Source organism: Lissotriton vulgaris, chromosome 2_1 (genome assembly GCF_964263255.1).
Source record: "Lissotriton vulgaris chromosome 2_1, aLisVul1.2, whole genome shotgun sequence".
Taxonomy (NCBI): domain Eukaryota; kingdom Metazoa; phylum Chordata; class Amphibia; order Caudata; family Salamandridae; genus Lissotriton; species Lissotriton vulgaris.
In genome coordinates, this window is record NC_141687.1 from 416,398,969 (window position 1) to 416,423,402 (window position 24,434).

Here is a 24,434-nt window from a genome sequence, read left to right on the forward strand (position 1 = left end):
TTTAAATTATAATGGGAAGGTTTGGTGTTTTTCTAAACTTAATTTGGGCCACTTATTGTCCATACTAAAATGATGCACTTAAACTGCTCCCACAAATCAATCTGAGGATACTAACTTCATTTTAAGCCTGCAATTTGAAATTATTTCACATTTACAGAATGTTTTAAAATGTTCAACTTTATATTTTGTTTCTTTATTTATTTACAGCAATCTATTAATTGTATTCAATTTTCTTAGCAGCTGTGGACCCAAATGAGTGGGCTTCTTGGACCCCAGGAATCCCCGGACCACTAGTTAAGAAACACTGGTGTAGGGTACTGTCTGTATTATTAAAGATAACTCCCTTTGGGATATACTCAATTCAACACTCACAAACATCCTTCGACCCTATGCCAACTCCAGGACTCTACGGTCCGATACCCTCCATTTACTGGAAACCCCCCGATTTAAACGATCTCGGGCTGGTGGCAAAACCTTTCAATGCTGGAACAAACTTCCATTAGCCTTACGCACTTGTCAGACAGAATTAGTCTTCCGTAAATCCCTGAAAACACATCTATTCTCTTCCTAAATTTGGATATCTGCCCCAATGACCTCCCTTTGTTTTTCAGAGTTTCAGCGCCGGGACGCCCCGTTGGGGCCGCTGTGCGCTCTATAAAATTCTCAAATAAATAAAAATACATATATACAGTACATCACTAATCATAAAGGTACAATCACCTAAATCCCAGTATCACTCATAGTACCACGACACAATGTATACTGTTAAAAACAATGTATTATAAAATAAATATGGCCACCACTGTCTATTATATAAAAAATTCCATTCGTTTTTAAAACACCACAAATTGCCAAAGCTGTAACAAGTTAATTACAATATACAAGGCACCTCCCAGACAATCAGCAACTAAACATCAATAAAACGTTTTCATCATAATAACATCACTAGTTCATGGAGGAGAAGATAAAGACCAAACAAGGAAAAGAAAGACAGAAAAAACATACGACAATGCACTAATACTTATTGTTTGTTCACTAATCGGTTAAGACAATTAAATATGGGCATCTGGTTAGTCAATTCCAATGTGTCTACGCATTTCGGCGGTATCAAACATATATAGACCACCTTTAACAAGACCCCGCTTGTTCCTCTCTTTTTTACATAAAAACGTCTGCAGCAGACACCGTTAAGTTTCTCTACATGGTCGCCTAAGTATGGGATATGATGGTGAATGGGAAAACTCACGTCTCCCTAACGTCTGTTCTTCTTATAGTCTATGTTATTTTACACAGAATCTAAGGGCCCGATGTAGGTAAACGCGATTTTCCGAATTCAAAATACCGAGGCGGGCCGAATCGGTATTCTGAAATCGGAAAACGAGATGTAGGGAAAAAAAAGCGAATGAATACCGAATCGGTCGGCATCGGTAATGAGAATCGGTACGTTCCGATTCGGCACGGTCTGAATCGGAAAGTACCGAATCGGCTAACAACGATTCGGAAATTACCGATTCGGCTACCACCGAATCGGATAGTCCCGAATCGGCGAACACCGAATCGGTAAAAGCCGATTCGGTAAAATCCGATTCGGCAATCATAGATTCGTAGCCATGAAAACACACCCATGGCGAAAAAGCCCATAGGAATGCATTGAAGGAACCGAATCGGCTTTTACCGAATCGGATAATACCGAATCGGATTTTACCGAATCGGATAATACCGATTCGGTAAAAGCCGATTCGGCAAAAGCCGATTCAGCCAATGAGGTGGCTCCCCCTCCCCCACCCAAACAGGGAGTGGCAACCCTGGCAGGTGCAGCTAATTAAGAAGTTTCTGGAGAGCCAGCCTGAGCTCAACACTCACAGTTAGCAGCAGTGGGAATAGGAGGTTGCCAACTGAACTGAAGAACATGGCAGAGCAGTCCGAAAGCCAGAAGTCCTCCCAGAAGAGGAAGCCGAAGTTCACCACCACCGAACTTCAGGTGCTGGTCGAGGAGGTGGTGAGGGTGCACCGCCAGCTGTTTGGCAAGCTGTCCCTCAATGTGCCAGACAGCACCAAGAGGAGGATCTGGGCCGAAATCGCCCAGAAGGTGAATGCTGCGGGTGTCACCCCCAGGTCCGTAGAAGAACTCAAAAAGAGATTCTATGACATCCGCAGCCTCACAAAAAGGAAGATGGCTGAGATACAGAGGCAGGCTGGAGGCACTGGAGGAGGCAGGAACCCGGCGCCACCCCTCACCGAGCTGGAGGAACTGGTCTCCAGCACCATTGAGAGGGAGAGTGTCAGTGGAATCGGGACCCTGGACAGCTCTGCGAGAGCTACAGCTACAGGTAAGAAGCATGCGCATCATGACACACCCTACCAGACACCTCCCCATTAGACACAATGCATAGGCAAACCCCAGCACAGTACTGTCACCAACATACAAGAGACAAGCATCATGGTACATGTAGTCAGCAGTAGTCAGCTAAACATGGCAGCGCAGAATCACAAGACAGGAAACAGTGTGACACAGTGTAAGGAGATGCAAGGACATGTGGAATGCTGAAATTGTACTGACTGTAATACATCGGCACCCAGTTTACAAATGCTTCTTTGTACCTAGGGGCCCCATCAGGCGGAACAACATTGACATCAGAGGGAGCAGCACCGTCTGACACTGCAGTTGCAGGGCCGAGCACCAGCCAGGCTGGCCAGGAGGAGGAGGACGACGGAAACACCCTAGGGCTAGGTATGGAGGGAGACCTGGTCATAGACTTCGATGCACTGCACTCCCCACAAATGGCCAGCACACCCCCCTTGCAGTTCTCCCCAGAGAACTCCCCTACAAGGGACACCATTCCGCCTACACCAGCTCCTGCCACAACCATGGCCTTGCCACCTGTACAACCTGTCCTGGGAGCAGGGGCTCAGGGACCGGCCAGCTCCACACCCCCACCAGTGGCACCCCAGCCCACTCAGCAGGCCGGAAGCAGCAGTGCCCGGCGCCGTACCATCACCACCACTGCTGCACCAGCACGGGAGGGCAGTGTATTCCTGGGCCTCGAGGGACAGATGGTGAAGATTCAGAGGCAACAGGCAAGATCCACTATGGCCTGCCAACGCCAGCTCCTGCAGCACAACCTGCAGATGGGAGAGTTGGTCAAGGGATTCCAGGCCGTCGTGGAATCGAACAAGGAGGTGGCAGCAGGGTTAGGCAGGCTAACCACTGCCATCACCCAATCATCTAGCAGACAGGAGGAGCATGAGCTGGTGCGCAGGCGGGATGCCCGGGTGCTGAACCGCGCCATGGGCCGCCTTGCTGCGGCGACGGCACAACTGTGCCATTGCAGCGCCAACCAGGAATCTGTCCTTAGTCAGCATACGGCTGAGCTCACAAGGGGGATGGCCCGGATCACCACTGCTATGGAGGCCATGATTATTTCGAACACCGCCTCCAATCCTGCCCTGGACCTGGGTGATGCTGGGGACAGCAGCAGCCGCAGCAGCCCGGCCAGCGCTGCGTCTGAGCCACGTAGGAGCACCAGGCGCTCCGCTGATGCTGCTGGGCATTCAGAGGGGGCTGAGGGACACCCCAGTGGGTCTGGCAAGCGGGCAAAGAAGTAGCCTTGCAAGGGCGGGTGAGGCAACCTGAACCTTGGACTTTTTTTTATTTCCAATTCACCATTTTTTGTTGCACATCAGTGCTGTAACTGTGTTGCAACAGTATTAAAATTTGTGTTTTCCAACCAACATTTTGCTGTCTTTGCATCTGTACTCAGTCAGAAATAGTTCTCAGTAATCTCCTCACGTCTGTATCTGCCATCACTTGGCGTACACACCCCAGCTGGCTGTGTCAGTGGCACAGCTTCGTCGTCGTCATGGTCCTCGTAGTCAGACAACTCCACCTCAGTGCCCTTCTTCACCGCAAGGTTGTGTAACATTGCACATACAGCTATGATCTTGCAGCAGGTGATGGGGGTATACTGCCTTGCACCTCCACTCTTGTGCAGGCATCTGAATCTACTTTTCCAGATGCCAAAGGTCCGTTCGACAACATTCCTTGTGCGTATGTGGGCCCGGTTATACCTCCTTTGGCTGGGTGTGGAGGGGTTGAGGTAGGGGGTGAGTATGAATGAGCGGAGGGCATATGCACTGTCGCCTGGAAGAGAAAGGGGTCACATTAGACACATGCATACATGTATTCCACCTACCTACTATGTGTTATGGGGGTCTGATGATGTGTCTCACCTAGGAGGTATCCTTCTCCAAATTCGCCTGCCATCAGCCGTGCATATATGCCGCTCTGTTGGAAAATATAGGAGTCATGGGTACTCCCTGGAAATTTTGCAACCAGGTCTGTGATGGTGCACTTTGCATTGCAGATCACCTGCACGTTGATGGTGTGTGTAGACTTGCGATTGCGGTATATGTATTCGGTGTCCGCTGGTGGGCAAATCGGAATGTGCGTGCCATCTATGCAACCGATGATTTGGGGAAATTGTGCCATCTGGTAGAAGTCAGCTTTGGTTTGTAGCAGTTCTGCGTGGGTTGCAGGGAAAGAGATGTATTGGTCCATCCTGTGTATCATGGCGTCAAGGAATGTGTGGAAGAACCTTGACAGGCTGCTCTGGCTCACCCCTCCTGCTGCTGCTACACCACTTTGATAGCTGCCAGACGCTAGCAGGTGTAGGCTGCATAGCACCTGGATGTGCGCAGGGATGGCGTGTGCCCTTGGGGTGTGGTGGTCCAAGAATGGCTTGAGATCCCTGATGAGCTCAAGTATGGTGTCAGAGTCCAGCCTGTATCTCTGTAGTATCTCTGCCTCTGTGAGCATGAACAGGGTTATCCTCTGTCTGTAGACCTGTTCATTTCTTAGCCATTCCCTCTGTCCTTCCTGCTGTAGCCATAGCCGCCTCGCAATGACATAGAAAGCTGCCATCCTGCAAGTTGCAATGCATTTTTGGACTGTTTATATGGGTTGGAGTTGGTTACCACCTGATTGCAATCCATGGTAAATACCGAGTGAATTCTACCGATTTTGAGCCGATTTCGGTGTTTCTGTGCCTCCCTACATCTCCCCAACTGTCGGAATCGGGGAATTTCCCGATCGGCGATTCATACGAATCGGCATGTTTTCCGATTCGGCTCATGTCCGAATCGGTCTTTCTACCGATTCGGTACATGGACCGAATCGGTGATTTTCCGAATCGGTGTCACTACCGATTCGGTACATGGACCGATTCGGTGATTTTCCGATTCGGTGTCACTAACGATTCGGTACATGGACCGAATCGGTGATTTTCCGATTCGGTGTCACTAACGAATCGGTACATGGACCGAATCGGTCTTTGCATCCGATTCGGTGTTTTTCCGATTCGTTACATATCCGATTTTCGGTATGTACGTATCGGATTCTTTCCCATTCGGTACTCATTCCGATTCGGTTTTCACTCCGATTCTTAATGTTTTTTGTTCCCTACATCTCGATGGCTGTTTACCGATCGGTAAGGGCCAAAAATCGGTATTTTCGGCCGTTACCGATCGGTAACGCCCTACCTACATCGGGCCCTAAGTCTTTAAAAATATTCCCAGTCAGAACGGTCTTTCCTTATATATAACCCCAGAACTATACGGGCTGGTTGCTTTAAGAGCTCTTAGTCTGCAACGTCGGGACGCCAAAATACATCAAGTCGTCATTTGGATTGTTTCCCCAATTCAGTTTACAGTTGACACGGATAAGATCCAGCCTCCATCAGGATTGCCTTGTAACGTATACGTTAAAGGTACTGTATACCCAGAGGCCATTTACTGCCTGAGGACACCTATTAACCCCTCCTTTCTACCAACCTTTTCTCTTCTTAAAGGTGCCTGCCTGCAAAATACAGCCTAGACCAAAAAGCTTTCTTCTTGCACATATTCAACTACATAAATTTTGTACAAAATAAAACAACGCCAACTGTAGTGACCATAATCATTCAAACTACACAGCAGATACAAGGGGTAGCTGATTTTTGATAATGTGTCACTCCTTTTTTTTTTTAAACCTCTCACTACAAAAACAGTGTGCACATCTTTGGGATAACGAGTTATATCACTCAGTTTAACACAAGCCATCATTCACTAGCTGGTTAATACATTTGAAGCCACTGAGCCAGTCAATGTCAAATGTTTGGTCAAGCTTTTGGTCATTGCCAGAGTCATTGAGATATTGGGGGTGTCGGACAATGCTCAGTATCTTAACCAGCTGGATTTTAAAATTCAATCTTCAGCCTAGTGGTGTAAGGGAATGTTCACCTATCTTCATGTGAGCCATCCTGCTCTTCTTTAATGATGGGGGAGATTGGTTATGTTAATGTTCCAGGAAGGTGTGCTACATTTAATGTATTGCCCACAATATTCACCACTCTATGCTATCAATTGTACCAGGTATAAGACCATGGGAATTATCTAGTTTGATTCTTTCTTGAGAAAGCCAATCCATAAGGCCAAATTTTGAAATGATGTGGCTCCAGGCTCCTTTGGGTTGTCACTGAGGATTCTCCGGCCACAGACCACTTTTATCGATTTGAAAGCCTTTCTCTCCTATGTTATGGAGCATATTGTATTTCAGCGTTACCATGAAAAACTCAAATTTGCAGGCAGGTTAATAGAAATCTTCAAGACAGCTATTTGGTGGTTGTGACGGGGCGGCTGGTCGGCAGGGTGTGAATACTGAGGTCTCTGTTGTACATGATTGGTGGTCAGCTGTACCTCTCTCGCCTTTTTCCCTCCAGCAGCAGGAACCGTTACTTGGGGAGGACTGGAACCGCCATGACTCTGTGAGTCCCTGGGACTGCGAGCCGGACATTGGACAACGTTACTTTCAGTCCGGTTGCTTGGATGACGAGACTCCGCCCACTTCGAACGTAGCCACGTTAAAAGAAGGCGGATCCAGGAAGACGCCGGAACCCTTTCCCCCGGAGGACGAGACTGGCGTGGAGTGGAGACCGAGCACGGAGGAGAACGCAAGTAGACGAGTTGAAGACAACAAGCCAGGAGGCCAACGTTCCTGCGAAGCGCCCCGCCACGTTCCCGCGGGAGGAGCGTGGCTTTCCAAGGTACGGGGCAAAGTTGCGGGGTGGGCGGGTTGGAGTGGTTAGACCACTGTGTAAACCGCCTAGTCGTTTCCCTGCACCCTTCCCTCACGTACACTTCGACCACTCGTTTGTTAACTACTTGCACCTGGTTTCCCTCACTCCCGGTCCCTGTGTGGAGCGTTTTTGAGCGTCTCCCTAATATCGTCTCCCTGCTTCCTTCTTTTTGGGCGGCACTCTCCTGGACTTCGCCTGGAGACCGAAGCTGACATTTTCCACTCTGGCTGCAACACCACCCGGACGACGCCGGAACACCCTGGAACTGCCTGCTTTTCCTCGGGGCGTCAGAACGGAGCCCGACGAGTTTGCCCGAATAAGACTAACTTCTCGTAGAAAGAAATCATACTTGAAAATAAAACCCTCTCTAAAAGCACTATTCAAGTCTTCTGAATCCGTTACTGACCCAGCAAACCCCACCCCAGTACAAGTGGTGTCAGAAGTGGGATCTCCATCTGAGTCCGTCTGTACTGCCGAGATGGACGCCCTCATACAACATTTGATAAAAGGACAAGAAAAACTGGAGTGGGCCGTAGAGAGACAATTATCAGCGGCTGAAGCTGACAGAGACCTGTTTAAAAATACAGTCACAGCTCAACTGGAGTGCATGCAGAAAAATGTAACGAATCCCCCAGGTGTAGTGCATGTAGAGAGCAGAAGTCATACACCTAGCCCCTCGGGAATCGCCTTACAGAAATATGTTCATGGTGAAGACCCGGACGCTTTTCTTATTAACTTTGAAAGGGCCGCTAGAGCCCTAGGCTGGCCAGAAGAGAAGTGGCCGTTTTTTCTTGCCCCCGTTGTTAACGGGAGAGGCTCAGTTTGCATATCAAGTAGCCAATCCTGCAGGAAATGCTCCTTACGCTCTTATCAAAAATGTAATATTGGACCATTTGGGGCTGGACCCAGAAGCGTACCGAGTGCGTTTCCGAAAGGAGAAGGGAGTGTCTGGCAAGAACCCCAAAACGTTGTTCTTTCGAATAAAAATGATGGCCGACAAATGGCTTAAACCGGAAACCAGCACAAAGGAAGACATACTAGCAAAAATCTATTTGGAGCAATTCATGGAGGCCCTTCCATATGGGTCACAGAGGTGGTTGAGACAACACTCGGGCCTGACTGTAGTACAAGCTATTGAAATGGCTGCCAATTATTCAAGAGCTCAACCTAGGGGAACCGGTTGGGAGAACGAAAGACAGTCCAAACAAGCGCCACCACCAAGGGTGGAAAAGAAGGGGAAACCCATACCTGATACTCCAAGACCATTAAGAATGGAGTCTCCTATGACACGGGGACCGCAATGCTTTGAGTGTGGCGAATGGGGCCACATTGCCCGACTCTGTCCCCGAAAACATCCGACAGAGGAACCAATGGAAGTGGGCTACCTGCCGAAAGCGGTCCTGTACTCCGCCGAGATAGGGACGTCATTTTATGTGAGTATAAATATAAACGACAATGAAGTGAGAGCCCTGTTGGATTCTGGATGTAGACAGTCTGTAGTGCAAGAACGCTTGGTACACCCCAACCAGTATCTCCCCAATACTCTAGTACATATCCGTTGTGTCCATGGAGACGTCAAGCCATATCCCTTAGCACAAGTTGTCATCCGGTCAAAAGACAAACCTGCCTGTAAAGTGAAAGTGGGGGTTATGGACTCGTTACCCGAGGATGTGATTTTGGGGGTAGACAATCCCGAGTTCCTAGCCTTGTTCCGGAAGAGGTTGAGTCTTCCGTGTCCCTCGGAGAGGGAACCTAAACCAGCACTCCTGTTGCCGGATCCATGGGTTATGGATCGTAGTTTCAAATTCGCCCAGTCTGAAGATAGGACTTTGTACAATGCGTAGGAGGCTGCACACAGTACACAAGACAACCCAGACACCCCTTTTCCAAGGTTTGTCATACGTAAAGATCTCTTGTATCGTGAAGCAGAGGAGGGGAGTACGCCACAGCTTCTCGTACCAGCATCTTTCAGGGAACAAGTACTGTTCTTTGCCCATGCACATTTAACGGCCGGACACGCCGGTAAAGAAAAGACCACGGAGAGCATACTACGGCATTTCTATTGGCCAGGTGTGTATAAAGATGTGCAGGACTTTTGCAGGAAATGCGACGTCTGTCAAAGACGTAATACACATAGACCTCCAGCTGCTCCTTTACAGCCTATGCCCATTGTGGGAGTCCCGTTCGAAAGAGTGGGGATGGATTTGATTGGACCCATGCCCAAATCTTCGAGGGGATACCAGTACGCATTGGTGTTAGTGGATTACGCCACTAGGTTCATAGAGGCCTTTCCTTTACGTGCACCTAACACCGCTAATGTTTCAGAGAAGTTGGTGGAGCTCTTCGCCTGTGTTGGGTTCCCAAAAGAGATCCTCACAGATCAAGGAACTCCATTCACCTCCCGCTTGATGAAGGAAGTGTGCAAAACATTCAGCATTCGACACCTAAAAACCTCGGTTTATCACCCTCAAACCGATGGCCTTGTGGAGCGCTACAATCAGTCACTGAAGTCGACCTTGAAGAAACTGTTGTCCACGGATGGGCCTACATGGGATCGGTTGCTTCCTCTGGCATTATATGTGCTGAGAGCGCAAAAACAAAGTAGCCTGGGGTGCTCAGCTTTTGAACTGCTGTATGGAAGACTCCCCAGATCGTTGCTTGAAATCACGAAAGAAGCATGGGAAACCCAGGAAAGCGAAGAACAGAAGTCCCTCTTGGAATACACCTCACAGTTAAGGACGAAATTGGCCAAACTCAGGGGCCTAGCTGAGGCCAATTTGGAACAGCAAAAAGAGAAACAAAAGCAATATTATGATCGAGGAACCAAGTTAAGGACACTTCAGGTTGGAGACTGGGCACTTGTTCTTCTTCCTACCATTGCTAACAAGAAGGAGTGGATGGGACCATATAAAGTGGTAGAAACGATCGGCAACACCACCTATAAGTTACGGATCACGCCAAACAAAACGCAAAGCTACCACATTAACTTATTAAAAAAATGGATCGGTCCTATACCACGGAACAACAACATGGCACAACCCCTGGAGTCCAACAACACAACCACACTGGACCGCCTGGTCATCAATACTGAACTGTCCGGTAAGATGAAAGAAAGTCTCATGGAAGTCCTCAAACCGCTGGCTCCTATCTTTTCAGACCTTCCTGGTAAGACAACATTAGTGGAACACTGTATCAAGACCCTCCCCGGAAAAACAGTAAAGCAACGACCTTATCGGATTCCGGCTGCCAGACGTGCGGACGTAAGGAAAGAGGTCCAGGACATGTTAAACCTGGGAGTGATCAGACCGTCGAAAAGTGACTGGGCATCTCCGATTGTGATGGTGCCAAAACCCGACGGATCCAAGAGATTTTGCATGGACTTTAGGGCACTTAATGCAATCTCCACATTTGATGCCTATCCAATACCTAGAGTCGACGAGTTGGTGGAAAAACTGGGTGACGCTGTGTTTATCACCACTCTCGACCTTACTAAAGGCTATTGGCAGGTGCCTCTTCGTGAACAAGACCGAAAGAAGACTGCCTTCTGTACAGAAGAGGGCCTGTTTGAATTTACTGTTCTGCCTTTTGGTCTTCACGGTGCCCCAGCCACATTTCAGAGACTCATGAACTGTGTGTTGAAACCCTATAAGTCGTTTAGCTCAGCCTATCTAGACGACATTCTGATTTACAGTAAGACCTGGGACGAACATCTACAACACATCCGGACCATACTAACAGCCTTGCAACGAGCTGGCCTGCATGTTAACGCCAAGAAGTCCCGAGCAGCATTCCATTGAGTAAACTACTTGGGGTATGTATTGGGTGAAGGCACCATCGCTCCACAGGCTGAGAAAATCAAGGCCATCAAAAATACAGTGTTCCCGAACAACAAAAAGGACGTGCGAGCATTCCTCGGTTTGATCGGATACTATAGGCGGTTTATTCCGAACTTTGCTGAAGTCGCCGCCCCCCTCACCGATCTTCTGAGAAAGTCTGTCACACCCAGTGAAATTCAACGTCCTTCCCAGGAAGCTGTAGATGCCTTTGAACAGTTGAAACATATTATAACGAGCGCCCCTGTGCTGGAGTCACCCAACTATGAAAAAACTTTTGTTCTTGCCACAGATGCTTCCAACGTCGGATTGGGCGCAGTGCTCTCACAAAGAGGAGAAGATGGGATCGAACATCCCATCTTGTATGCCAGCCGGAAACTGTTTCCGAGGGAGTGTAAATATTCCACAGTGGAGCGAGAATGTCTGGCCATTAAGTGGGCCGTTGAAAAATTACAGTATTATTTGGAGGGGAAACCTTTCATCCTCCTTACGGACCATGCTCCTCTGACATGGATGTACCAAAACCGGACTGTGAATCCCAGGGTTCTTAGATGGTTCCTTTCCCTGCAGCCCTACTCATTTGAAGTGCAGCATAGAAAGGGCAAAGACAATAGCAACGCTGATTTCCTGTCACGTGTCTTTCCTCTCCCCGATCGGGAGATTCCAGGGGGGGAGGTGTGTGACGGGGCGGCTGGTCGGCAGGGTGTGAATACTGAGGTCTCTGTTGTACATGATTGGTGGTCAGCTGTACCTCTCTCACCTTTTTCCCTCCAGCAGCAGGAACCGTTACTTGGGGAGGACTGGAACCGCCATGACTCTGTGAGTCCCTGGGACTGCGAGCCGGACATTGGACAATGTTACTTTCAGTCCGGTTGCTTGGATGACGAGACTCCGCCCACTTCGAACGTAGCCACGTTAAAAGAAGGCGGATCCAGGAAGACGCCGGAACCCTTTCCCCCGGAGGACGAGACTGGCGTGGAGTGGAGACCGAGCACGGAGGAGAACGCAAGTAGACGAGTTGAAGACAACAAGCCAGGAGGCCAACGTTCCTGCGAAGCGCCCCGCCACGTTCCCACGGGAGGAGCGTGGCTTTCCAAGGTACGGGGCAAAGTTGCGGGGTGGGCGGGTTGGAGTGGTTAGACCACTGTGTAAACCGCCTAGTCGTTTCCCTGCACCCTTCCCTCACGTACACTTCGACCACTCGTTTGTTAACTACTTGCACCTGGTTTCCCTCACTCCCGGTCCCTGTGTGGAGCGTTTTTGAGCGTCTCCCTAATATCGTCTCCCTGTTTCCTTCTTTTTGGGCGGCACTCTCCCGGACTTCGCCTGGAGACCGAAGCTGACGTTTTCCACTCTGGCTGCAACACCACCCGGACGACGCCGGAACACCCTGGAACTGCCTGCTTTTCCTCGGGGCGTCAGAACGGAGCCCGACGAGTTTGCCCGAATAAGACTAACTTCTCGTAGAAAGAAATCATACTTGAAAATAAAACCCTCTCTAAAAGCACTATTCAAGTCTTCTGAATCCGTTACTGACCCAGCAAACCCCACCCCAGTACAGTGGTCTATCTAAAAGTCATCTAAGATTGGATTACGAAAACTCAAGTTTCCAATTGCCACTACAAGTTTTCAGGACAAATGCCAAATATGAAAATGTTTTTTAGATTTTCTGGGATGAATCTGTATCTAGAGGTCCGGGCTTGGATTTCCCAGGATGTAGATATATTTGATCGCCAATCCCTGGGGGAAAGGTGGAGGGGGTAAAGAAGGAATAAGGGTTGTACCGCTGCAATACTTTTTTTCTATATAAACCTTTATAGGTAGTTAACTCCGAAAAGAACCTTATAATGAATACGTACCTGTATCTTTCCCTAAGACACCAAGATAATGCAGTAGCAGGGAATATATTCCTCAAGCTTTATAAAACCAGAAAGAGTCTGTCTTGTATTATATAAGAAAACAAACCTTTAATTCCTGGATCAAAGTCAATTCCTACCTAGACTTTGGGCATTCTCTAACATCAGGAATTAAGATTAAAGAGGACTTGACCCCCACCTACAGGGAGCAGACAATTCAGGTTCAAGACTGGCTCCTGAACTAAAAGTGACTGATAGAATAGACCTGGGCCTTGCATCTTATTTCAAATGTAGCAGGATCACAGTTAAATGTATTTACCTTGTGCAAAAAGATATACTCTCAAAAGATCTGGCCTATCTATGAGGAAACGTATAAAAGTAATTGCCCCATTGCAACACTGAAGTTCACAAAACTAGCTGTTTTCAGTGTCAGCCCAGAGTCAGGCAATAATCCCCAGAAGAACCTCTCTCAGTAATGTACCCATGTCACTGGGACAGGTTTCTAGAAACATTCAGAACAACAGCGGAACTCTAGGAAAGCCGTAAAACGATGCTGTTCATTCAAACAACCCCTGGCATGTGTGATAAAAAGAAAATGGAGGCAGTTTATGGAGTATAGTGCGGTTAATAAGAGACTTCGGATGACAGGTCACAAGAGGACTTTCTCTTGGTTGCTGCAATGAAGCACTACTACGGTGGCAGAGCTAGCCTTGGGAGAAAGTGAACAGCATTAAAATGGAACTCTTGCTATTGGCTCTCTACCATATACTCAAATCACTTTAGCCCACTCACTACCCTCTCCCCTAAGCTTCTAAAGACATTAGCATCCTTTCCTATGAGTCACCTTGGATCACAAACTCAGTTTGATCACACACATCAGTATAGATGATAAAGTATTCTTCTAAGACAGGTTGATCACATTCTTCCAAATTCTGACTTCACCAATGCACTCTATGATGGCATACCAGAATAGCAACCGGCTGACTCGAGTGGGCATTAGGGCCTACCCCTCAGATCTCTCCTCCTATGAAGGCTCCACTGGATCCAGGTGAGAGCTAGAAACAACCTTCAGATTCTTTACCCAAACCATTACTGCCTCACACCACTAATAACAATTGGGCCCACAAAAAAGCTCCTCCTCTCCATCCTTCACATTCGGATGTGCATGGGGACAGGCGCAGTGAAGGTCAGATCATGAAATTCAGAATCCAAAGACTCATCCGTGAAAGTGCACTCCTCACCCATGGGCCATCTAAAACCCTACAAATGCACCTCGTCATGCACCACACAGCTATCTTATTTTATTTATTTTATTTAACTTATAAGGCGCACAGCTACCCGCAGTGGGTTTCGCGGCGCCAAGGGATAGATTAAAAGAAGGAAAAGAGAGCAACCGTAGATCATTGCCAAAAGAGCCATGTCTTGAGTCCTTTGCGGAAGCGGAAAAAGTTGGTTTCCGTTTTCAATGCAGCGGGCAAGGTATTCCAAAACTTAGGACCTAAGTGGGAAAATGAGTGGCCGCTCATTTTCACCAGCCTAAATCTAGGAATTACAAAATCACCTTTACAAGAGGATCTGAGAGAACGAGTAGGGTGGTAAGCTTGGATGAGTTCCTGTAGGTATGCAGGGGCCGTGCCTTGTTTGATCTTGAATATATAGCAGAGAGCCTTATTCCACAGGCAAGTGAGTTTGCAGTGTGCTTGTTACAAGCCACATAAACGAAACAAAGCATCCTTTGCTGGTGCGAAGTCATTAAAGCAGGTCTTCAGAGACCAGCATCCCAATGATGCCAAGGTACAAGGACAATGTGTCATGATGCATAACACGCGTTCTTTCAGTCCTGGCACACTGAGACAGAACATGGCTGAAAGCCGCTTTCTGCAGCAGCAGGGAGACGTCCTACGGATTCCTGGCACCCCAGCTGAACTGATCTGAACATCACGCCTGCCACTACAAATACAGCGCGGCGCTGTTCATCCCACTAGTTCCGCACTGTTCCTGTCTAGCCCCGTTAAATCAAAGTGGCAAAGCACCATCATCTGCCAAATATTTTGACTGCATTTTGCAGTAGTACTGAGACTAGTTATTTCTTATGCTGAAAACTCAGTACCTGTTATTAATATTTAATTTCAGGTGACAGCTTGTGCACGCATTCGAGTCTTACCACGAGGAGAACCAAAGATTTGAGATTAATTTTCAAATCTTGTTTCGGCTACTCATTAATACTGAATCCAGCCTTATTTTTGGGAAAACCCTTGATTGCAAATGAAACTACTTACAAAATAATTTAATGACAAATATCAAATAACATTGGAACACATCAACAATGCTGTTTATCCTGCAAACTAAATATGTTGTTTATTAAAATCCAAATAACATTTGTCACAGGTATCATTATACCCTCAAAACGGGATTTTACATACAGAAAAAGAAACAATCGCTACTTAAATAGGGTATTAAAAATAACAAACAATAAAAAAGCTTCAAAGTGATGCATTGTGGTATGCAGCTGTCAAGACAGTTCATAGCGTACAAGACCTACGCACACTAACATTAATGAGAGCATCCTGTTATTGTCAGTGCAGTCCTATTAGCATAAATATAATACTAATGTACTCAATTACCATAATCATCACACAAATAACAATGATCCTAATTATTAAGGGGAAGATCCATAGCATATACTTCCAGGGACCCCCGCCCTTTTGATGGTGAATTACCATTACCACCTTCAAAAATAATTTGATGAGAGGAAAGTGAAATTAATGTTAAAAGATGGTGGCAGTGGCGGCTCCTCCGCTAGGGCGGAACAGTGTCGCCCCACTAAACAAAAGGAAAAATAAAATGATAATAACGTATAGGTATAGTTATTATCATTATAGTTTTCTTATTGTAGTCAGTGGCTCTCGGGCGGGGCTGGCCAGAGCAGGGAGGGATGAGTGGTTTGCTCTTCCTAAGTGCACAGGACTGCTTGGCCGGCCCTCTTGGGCTGGCCAAACAGTCCCGCGCACTTTGCATCTTCCCCACCAGGCTGCATTACACAGCAGGGAACATGCCGCACCTCCCATTTCTCGTCTGGGTGCTGAACCACGGTGCTCAGACCAATCACAACTCTGCACTGCAGCATTCTGATTGGCTATGGGGAGACTGGGAGCCTGGGTGCTTCCTGCTGCCGGGATGGACTGCAGTGAGAAGGAAGGTGACGAGGACAGAGGAGAGACGGCGGCTGGCTGGTAAAGGTAAGTTTTTTTTTCCATTTTTTGTCCCCGCCTCACCACCTGGGTCCTGTGGCAGCCGCCACTGGACGGTGGCAGTCAGGCAGTTGCCCTGACACAAGCCAATGGAGGCCAGCAAGCCATTCGGACCCTCTGGAGTCTTGCCCATAAGCTGTTGGCTAGAGGGCTGCTCTCATCGCAGGTTGGGAAGCCCTGACCCAGCCATGCCTGCGAGGCCCTTTCTAGTTGTCTGCAGTGTGGGGAAGGTTGGAACATTTTGGCATGGTCTGAATTTGTGCTCCAGTCTGGCCCAGAAGGGCAAAGGAGGAAGCTGGCCCGCACTGTTTAGTAGGCCTTCCTCTTTACCTTGACAATCATGCAGTGGAGATAGGCGCTATAACATCACTGACCATGAACCTTTGCATTTTAAAAGTCGAGGAGTGAATTTAAGAGGTCTGAGGGTTACCGGTTACATGGAGATAATTGCAATGAAAAAAAAAGTCCCTCCCTTTTAAAAGTTCTACAACTCTGAACATGCAAGGACTTGACAGCACAAATTACCCTACTACGCATTAATAACCCCTTTCTAACACTGCTCTGGGCAAGACCCGCTCAAGGGGGCAAATCAGGGACCAGTGCAGCAATGGGGGCATGAACACCAATCGATGTCGTGTAACAATAAAGATTTAAATATCAGCATGAGTAACTGCAATGTCTTGAGCACTGTGAGATATTTTACTCCCGCACCCTACTACCGTTTCTGCCTTCGGCATCCTAAAGTGGGACATTAACTCACCTCTATAACCTCCTTTGGAGGTCTGAGGCCTACAATGATATCAGCACTGTAGCCCACACTCTTGCCGACCCTGCTGGGCACGGGGTCCCCAACCCTTCGTGGGGTGGGGGGGGGATCGTCATTTTGCGTTGCCACACTCATTCTGAGTAACGTTGGTAGGTAGTTCGAGGAATGCTGGACTCTCTTCTGATTTAAAAAAAAATTGACACGAACCACCAATCTTCAAAGAACAGACTTTCCATTTCGTCCATTTCTTCTAACAGCATCCTTTCCAGAACGGGGCCAAATATAGAATTCATAATTCCGTTTATATTAATGAAGGGAGTCGTTTACTCCGCTGAAACCAGAACATTTGTGCTGCACTCCCAGTCGGGCCACACAAGGTTAGTAGAACGCCTCCATCCCAATGTATGACACAATTATTCACATTTTCACACCTTACAGAACCACCGGAGGTGACCGAAGTCCTGAACCCAACAGCTGCGCCTGGCTTAACCCTTCCTGCTCCTGCTTCAGCTGCAGGTGACATTTGCAGAACGTCAGCCCAGTAATTGCTTCCAATTATCTGTCTGGATATAGAAGGCGTTAACCTATGTTAAACCCTTTGTGTCACGAGTGGGGCGCACTTCAATGTACTGAAGCACACCATCTTTTCACTTTTCAGTCTCAGATGTAATGGTGAAAGCTTGTTTGTTCAGAAGGACGAAAATGAAGCCTTTAATTAATATTTTACATTTTTTTTTTTTTCCAAAACCTTTATTGCACTTTGCATAGTACACAGCGGAATGCCTACAACCCTGCGGGCCGGCCGCTATCAAGGATCATTGCATAGAGTGTTTCCAGTAAAACGGTTAGTAAAGTCATAGATATAATAAAGTCATGATGAGACGTACTGAAATGTTAAAAGTGCATGTTGAGCAATTATTCAATGCAGGAATTGAGGTGTTGATGGAGTTTTTTCGTTTTTTTTTAAAACAACAAACACCTAACATCAACAGGTAGGAATGGCCATACGGTCTGGCATGAATCAGTGCAGTTCAGATTACAAATGTCCCTTGGGAACATGGAGATTCGGTGTCCCCGGTCAATACCTGCGTGCCTCTGTGTCCCATGGACGCCCCTTCCCCCCCCCTAAATCCTCAGTGCAGGTTCCAGTAAGCTGCCTCCCGCCACAAGCAAGGCCTCCATCCCACTCCTACATCCCGTCTAAGTTACCCTTCTTCACCCTCATCATCGGAATCATCCAGATCATCCTCCCGTAAGGGCTCGCAGATGTCCCCTCTGTATTCGTTCCACTTCAGCCATATTTTATTCCATTTCCCCGGGCAGGCTCGGTTAGAGTATACAGCCCGTTCGGTCAACATCACACGATCCATGTTAAGGCACCACTGGGATTTAGTTGGGAGATCCGCTGCCCCCCAGCGCTGCGCTATGTCCCGCTTCGCCACCATTAGCCCCGCCGTGACCCAAAGCTGCTCATAACGGGACAAGTCGGTGGGCTCCCATATGTTCAGTAAGCACCGTCTTGGGTTGGGTAGTAGAGATTGATTAAGTGTCTGTGAGAGTGTGCGGTGTATTTGTTTCCAATATTCCTGGATCTTGGGGCAGTCCCATATGGTGTGGAAGAACGTGCCCTCCTCCCCGCACCCTCGCAGACAATAGGGGTGTGGCGCTCTGTGTATGCGGTGCAGCATTGTCCGCGTATAATAAACCCTGTGCAGGATCTTAAATTGCACCAGTCGCATGCGTGCTGAGATGCCTACCTCTTTGGGGGACCCAAGTGCCTCGTTCCATTCGTGTTCATCCATGTCATCAATTTCCCCTTCCCATTTCTCTTTCAGGTGTGACGTGGGTTCGGGGGTGTTATTAAGTAATTTACGATAAGTGAGGGACGTCGCCCGCTCTATCATGCAGTCTGTGAGTAAGCGGTCCTCCAGGGGTGAGGATTCTGGTAGTGGTGTGTCGGCCGGGATGGCCGCAAGCAGGGCGTGGCGGATCTGAATGTACCTATATAGTTCCCTGTCGTTGAGCTCATAGAGTTCTTGTAAGCGGGCAAAGGGGACCACCTCATTCCTCTCCCACAGATCGCCCACCGTAGAGATACCTATTGTGTCCCATTGTGTGAACCCTTTGGTGTTCCTAAGGTTGCCCAGTGCGCGGGAGTCCCACAGTGGTGTCATCTTAGTGATCGTCCCTTTCCAGCCTAGAGCTGCCGTCGCCGCGTGCCATATTTGCACTGTCAATTTGGTGGGGCCGACCAGATTCCGTATCTTGCGGTGATCATACAGCGGACCCAGCAGGCCCTCCGCTCCCAGCTGTACCCTGTCTGAATGGAATGCCGGCTCGGTGTGTGGTGCGTGGATCCATTGGTTAATGGGTTTGAGGTGGGCCGCCCAGTAGTACAGTTTTAGGTCTGGTAGCGCAATTCCTCCGCTATACCAGTCCCTGCGCAACTTGGGCTGTGCCACTCTTGCCGGGAGGGCGCCCCAAAGGAGGTTGGAGACCAGTGCTGCCACCTTCTGAAAAAACTTGGGAGGCACCGGGTAGGGTGAATTCTCAAGAACATATAAGAAGCGCGGTAGCGCCATCATCTTATAAAGGGCTGCCCGACCTAGGAGTGTTAGCGGCAGGCCCGACCAGAACTCGACATCGCGTTTGAGCCTATCCAAGGGCGGTTTCAGGTTTTTATCTATGAACTCCGACGAGTCTTTAGTAACGTGTATGCCTAGGTATTTGAAGGACGATCCCGCCAGTCGTAGTGGACAAGTATCGTCTAGATTCGGAGCCGGACTTCGCAGGACGTACAACTCCGACTTGGACCAGTTCAGCGTGTAGCCGGAGATCCTGCCGTATGTGTCGCAGATGTGCAAGAGGGCCGGTATACTCTCCTCGGGTTCTGTAAGATATATTAGCATGTCATCTGCGTATAGAGACAGGCGGTCTTCCCAACCCCCGGTCCCCAGTACACCTTTGAGGAGGGGAGAGGCCCGTATGAGAGTCGCCAGGGGCTCCAGCGAGATGGCAAACAGTAGTGGTGACAGCGGGCAACCCTGTCGTGTGCCCCTTCCCAACGGGAAAGTGCGCAAAATATGGCCATTTGCCACTACATGGGCCACCGGGGCCGTGTACAGCAGTCTGACCCACGCCAGGAAGCGAGGTCCAAACCCCATCCGCTTCAACTTTTCGAAGAGGTACTCCCACTCCACCAGGTCAAACGCCATTTTGGCATCGAGCGCCAGTATCACCGCCGGTTCTGTGATAGTGTCAGATCGAGCCAGGACACCATGTAGTCGCCGCAAATTCTGAGCTGTGTTCCTGTGCGGCATAAACCCGGACTGATCCGGGTGTATAATCGAGGACAGATGGGGCAGGAGTCTTTGCGCCAGGAGCTTGGCCAGGATTTTCACTTCCGCGTTCAAGAGGGAAATGGGTCGATATGAGGAGCAATCCTCCGGCGGCTTGCCCGGTTTGGGGATTGTCACAATAGTCGCCACACGCTGGTCTAGCGGAAGGGAGCCCCCCTCCAGACAATCCTTGAACATCCCCAACAAGTGTGTGCTGAGGGTGTCCGGCATCGCCTGATACCATTCTACCGGTATCCCGTTCGGTCCTGAGGCCTTGCCCGGGTTCAATGCCGCAATGGCCATCCGAACCTCGTCGGTTGTAATGTCCGCTTCCAATTCGCTCGATGCCTCTGGTGATAGGGTCTGGACTGCAATCGGCGCCAGGAGTGCCCTGGCTTCCTCCGGTGTAACCTGACGTGTTGGGGTGTATACTTGTTCAAAATGGGTCGCTAGTAATTCCGTTATATGTCTCGGGTCAGTGTGTGGCACCCCCTGCTCATCTTTTAGGCGCTGGATCCCCCTGGAGCTGCCCTCACGCTTATCGAGCCATGCCAGCATCTTCCCCGCCTTGTCCCCTACTTCGTAGACCCTGTTCTGAGTGTCGGCGATGTGTCCCTTAACTACCGACCGTAGGTGGTCATTGTAGAGCTGTTGCTGGAGAGTAAGTGCGTGTAAGGTAGAGGGAGAAGGGTGGGATTCATGAGCCTCGGTCCGTTCCTGCAAGGCGATCTCCAGATCTGCCAGTTCTTGTGACTGCTGCCTCTTATGTCCGGTTATAGTGTTAATGGCTTGGCCCCGCAGAACTGTTTTGTAGGCCTCCCAAAGCGTCGCCTGGGAACGCACCGACTGTGAGTTTTCGAGGAAGTAGTGTTTCGTGGCGTGTTTAAGTGCCTTGCGAACCTGTGGGATCTTGAGATAAGCTGCGTGCAAGGGGTAAATGCGCCTACGTGTTCTCGTCTGTAGAGAAAGTGTCAGTGTGAGCGGTGAGTGGTCTGAAATACCTCGGGGGTGAATCACTGAAGTGTCTACTTGGCTAAGGGCCTCCCCTAGTGATAGGAAGTAGTCTATGCGAGACAGGCTACCGTGCACCGTGGAATGAAAGGTGTATTGCTGCATGCCTGGGTGTAGGTGTCTCCTAATGTCAGTCAGGCCCATGGCCGTGGTGAAACGCCGGAAATATGTTTCCCCCCCAGTCTGATTTGGAGCGGGGTATTTATCCAGTTGTGGGTCTAGGACAGCATTGAAGTCTCCCCCCAGAATGATCGCACCCTCGGGGAGAGTTAGGAGGAAATCTCCTAGTCTCGGGAGATGTACTGAGTGCAAAGCCGGTGGGACATATACTGACACTAGATTGAGGAGTTTCCCCTCCCATTGTCCCTGCACGGCCGCGAAGCAGCCCTGGTCGTCAGTTTTGATGGACAGGGGCAGGAATCGTGAGTTCTTCTGCACGAGGACGCCGGATCCCCTGGAGCCGGACGTGAAGGCAGAGTGGGCCCACATTTTGTAACCTCGCCTATCTAAGGCATTAGTAGCTCCCCCCATCAGGTGTGTTTCTTGTAGTAGGGCCACAGTAGGCCGCAGGCGCTTAATAGCAGTTAGAACCAATCCCCGCTTTACCTTATCACCCAGGCCCCTCACATTCCAGGACAGCAAGGTCAGTGGTGGGCATTGTGCATCTGCAGGGTTCAGTCCCCCTGCCTGTACAGTATTACTAGCCATCGGGGAGTATGGGACAGATGCTGTAGCGCCCCAGAGATGGGACTGATCTGTTGGCTGCGCCGCCGCGCAGCGAGGCGGTCAGAGTCCTCATGGGGGCATAGTGTCACAGTCTGTTCTCAACAATGTCCCCCGAATTCCATAAGCCCTGAAACAATGTCCTCGACCCCTTGTACCCATTCCTAACAGAAACCATTCAAAACAATCCCCCCTCCCTGCCCCCCTGCTTAACGGACCTTCAACTGCCCGCCACCCCAACTGAGCAGAGTGCTTTACCCTTCCCAAAAACACAGTACTTGCTTGTAAGGGGGAGAGCGCCTCCCCGGGTTGGCGGCTCCCCTGTAGGCTCTCGGGGTTGCCATGCCAGAGTCAACATGCAGCTGTGAAAGACAAATTAAGGCCGGTGGTTGGCGAGTTAGTGCAGTTCAGTGGCCGTCGCCGGAGTCACTCAGTTTCGCCTCCCCCTTCAAATCCATGGGAAGGCGAGCGTTCTGCGCCCTCCACGCGCCCGGACGCCTGCGAGCCATTCCTGCTGCCTCCTCTGCGATCCGACTCCTGTCTGTTCGTCCTGCGCTGCCGTCCAACGGTGTGCCAGCCCTCCAGCCAGTCCCGGGCCGTGTCGGGAGAATCAAAGAACCATACTTTTTTGTCCGCTACCACCCGTAGCTTGGCCGGGAATATCATTGAGTAGGGTAGCTCTTTCTCCCGTAGGGTTTTCTTAACTTCCAGGAACGTTCTCCTCTTTCTCGACACCTCCGCTGTGTAGTCCGGGAAGAAAGCGATTTTGGAGTTCTGGATCTGGATGGCCGGCGCCACTCTTGCAGCCTGCAAAATGGCGTCTCTGTCTCGGAAATTAAACAACCTCGCCAGTATTGGTCGCAGTGGGCCTCCGGTCCTGGGTTTCCCTCCCGGAACACGGTGGGCTCTTTCGACCGAGAAGAAGTTCGATAGGCCTTTAGGCTGGAGTCGAGTCTTCACCAGATCTTCCACATACAGGTCTAGGGCTCCCGTGTCTTCCGATTCCGTAACGCCTAGAATACGGACATTATTGCGTCTTGAGCGACCTTCCTGGTCGTCCAGTTTGTCCCTAAGGAGTTTGTTGTCCGTTTGCAGGCGCTCCATCGCAATTTGCAGTTCGGACACGTCCTCAACCAATGATTTCGTGACCATTTCGACTTGCTTGACCCGTTCGTTCATCTTTTGCAGATCCGCCCTGATTAAAGTGACTTCAGTCGCCGTGGCCCCCACAGTCTCTTGTACCTGCGCCAGCGCCGCCAGGACATCGTCCAGTGTGGCTTTCCTCCCCGCCTCGGCCTCCGCCATTTTCCCTCCAACGGTTTTGCGCTGGTCTTGCGGTGGTGAGCGTCTGTCGTACGCAAATTTGTCCAGCTTAGCCTGGGTTGTTGTGTTTTTGGGGCCTCTGTGCGACATGGTGTGGTTCTTGTCGAGGCGGCACAGTGATTTCCCCGGTCGTCTTCGCCGGGTAATGGCGGCGACGAACCTGGAGGATTCGTCGTCTTCTGAGTCTCCGGCAGTGCTGATTATGCCCGGAGAGGGTCAACAGGTGATTGTAGAATGGGCACACGAGCTCCGGTCGCTTCGGAGAGATTTTGCGGGTCTTCGGAAGGAAGCGATCGTTGAGCCGACACTTCCGGTCCCTCGGTCCCGACTGCTGGCTGCTTCCGGCCGGGTTCGACCAGGCTGTGGCTCCGTGGTCCCGTGGCCGCGTGTAGGCCCAGCTCCTCCTCCGTCTTCGGCCTGCGGCAATGTGCTGTTTCGGGCTGTCGCCGCACCGGAAAGTTCTGGAGACGGTCGCTGCACGGTCTCTGGGTCCGGTTCACCCTTTGGAGCCGGAGTGGATCAGGATAATTGTACGGATTGATGCGGAAAGCCGCCTTTACCCGGGAGCCTCCCTAAGTTGCGGCCGCCATCGTTGGCTGCTAGCCACGCCCCATATTTTACATTATTGACAATAAATGATTATTTGTAATTTTGGCATTTTTGAGACCCGTGGTTTAGTCAGAAATGATGTCCATTGGTACAAGGCTGTGCTTTCAGAATATTTTCTTTGGCGTAGAAAAGCCAACATCTTAGCCCTTTTTCCTTCTCACTAGGCTACGCTTCTGGATTCGGTTTCTTTTGTACACAAAGAGTAAAGCTACTGTAAAAATAGCAAATCAATTGGGGGAATGGGAGGGTGTTATCGGTCCTTCACATATCCTCCCCAAACAACACTATTTACAATAAAAATTATTCTGTGAGGTTTACGAACCTACATCGATGGCCGAGAACAGAAGTATACCTAAGGATTCGCATTTTAGAGATATCACCCGAGGTAACCCTTCCAGGATGCCCGGACCCTTACCCGCCTCGGTGGCATGCTTCATCAGTGGGTCCTGCTCCATGCTGGCCGGGCAGTGCATTGCCCAAAGAGCTCTTTTGTGGAGGTCTTTTTCTGCCATTGAGGGTATTGTGAATCCGTGGTGGCAGTGGGTTCAGTGAGGAAATTTAAAATTGCCAATTGGCACCCACAATGTGCCGCTTTTGTTCTTGGATGGTAAT

The 24,434-nt window shown here is 49.5% G+C and overlaps 1 protein-coding gene and 1 pseudogene across 1 annotated transcript in view; one reads left to right on the plus strand and one right to left on the minus strand.

The window, feature by feature from the left end:
* The window catches only part of PARD3B (par-3 family cell polarity regulator beta), a 1,965,377-nt gene that overhangs the window by 624,285 nt on the left and 1,316,658 nt on the right, over nt 1-24,434 (minus strand). The gene's annotated exons all lie outside the window — the stretch shown is intronic.
* On the plus strand, nt 7,591-8,956 carry LOC147730493 (uncharacterized; annotated as a pseudogene).